Source organism: Coenobita brevimanus, chromosome 58 (assembly GCF_032717465.1).
Source record: "Coenobita brevimanus isolate Jiangsu-jjx chromosome 58, ASM3271746v2, whole genome shotgun sequence".
In the NCBI taxonomy this organism is placed as follows: Eukaryota; Metazoa; Arthropoda; class Malacostraca; order Decapoda; family Coenobitidae; genus Coenobita; species Coenobita brevimanus.
This window is the reverse complement of record NC_137011.1, coordinates 32,844,185-32,845,456: the sequence shown is the minus strand read 5'-3', so window position 1 is coordinate 32,845,456 and position 1,272 is coordinate 32,844,185. Positions and strand designations below refer to the sequence as shown.

At 38.1% G+C, this 1,272-nt stretch overlaps 1 non-coding gene across 1 annotated transcript; it reads left to right on the top strand.

Moving 5' to 3' along the window:
- The first annotated feature begins 871 nt into the window (after positions 1–871).
- On the top strand, positions 872–944 carry TRNAF-GAA (transfer RNA phenylalanine (anticodon GAA)). Its single transcript has one exon. It is a non-coding gene; the product is annotated as a tRNA-Phe (tRNA).
- The last annotated feature ends 328 nt before the right edge of the window (positions 945–1,272 follow it).

The window sequence follows — 1,272 nt, the reverse complement described above, 5'->3', positions numbered from 1 at the left end:
TGAAAAAAATGAAAAAAAAAAAAAAAAAGGCAAATGTCGGAAAGCATAAGCAGGCGAAGAGATAAAACAAAAAGACAGGAAAGCAGAATACTAGACAGTCTACTCTATCCAACAAAACATGGGCTAAAACTGCCATATCTCCATATTGAGTGCTGAACTGTAACAAGAGTTTAGCACTAGAATGCACTGCAAGTCACGAAAGTGTTATGGAATGAATGTAATGCCATAGCATTGCCATATTCTGCCATTGTTGTAACAAGAATTGTTAGGCTACAGAAGACAATTATACACATTTATCTTTATTTAGTTTAACTAGGTGTAAAACTGTCTTCCATCCGGATTCCTGAACTGGTACCGTACAAGAGATTAACAACAGTATATGTTGCTGGTTACGAAGAAGTGCTATGGAAAGGATGCAGAGGTACTGTATTGTCTTTTCTGTCACTGAGCTATGGGAAATAAGCTGGAAGAGGACGAAAGTCTCCGTCAAGTTAAGGTGAATCAACTATATAGCAGTAACTGTGTTGAGGAAGGTAAATAACCTGTCCCCTCCAGTGTAAATAAATGAATTAGACCGTCTGGCAACAGGAAGAACAGAGTATGAGTGCCGTTCTCGGACTGAAGTAGATAAAGATGAATGAAGATGAACCGTTTCATGATCGAGACAACTCAAGTACTCTATTCCATCTAACACCAGATTATTTTATGCAGGTAAGAGCAAGTCATACAGGCCTGAGTGTTAACAGTGGTACCATTAACCTCATTTTGGTTGGGGCAACGTTAATATTCTATTATAGATAAAGCCAAACAACTTTACTCAGTTAACAGTGAGTCACAGGAACCTTAGATTTTACAATAAACCTCTCCTGTAGCCTAGATAGCTCAGCTGGGAGAGCGTTAGACTGAAGATCTAAAGGTCCCCGGTTCGATCCCGGGTCTGGGCAGTATAATGTTTTGTTGGTGGACTGAGACGAAGTCATGTTAATGGTCATTTGCTACGAACCCGTCAGAGGCCAAGAGGCAGATGGAATTATTTCCTAACAAGTGGCATATTTAAAATCAAATAATGCTACCAGAGTCGTAAGGCGGTCACTTACCATTCACTGATCTGGATTACTATAACCTAGATTCCGGCCCCCACACCATGTGTGGGGTAATACTGAAATGTAATTCAATAATAACAATAATAATAATCATCATCATCATCATAACCACAATAATAATAAATAATAATAATAATTATCATTATTACTGTTATTAGTATACTTACAC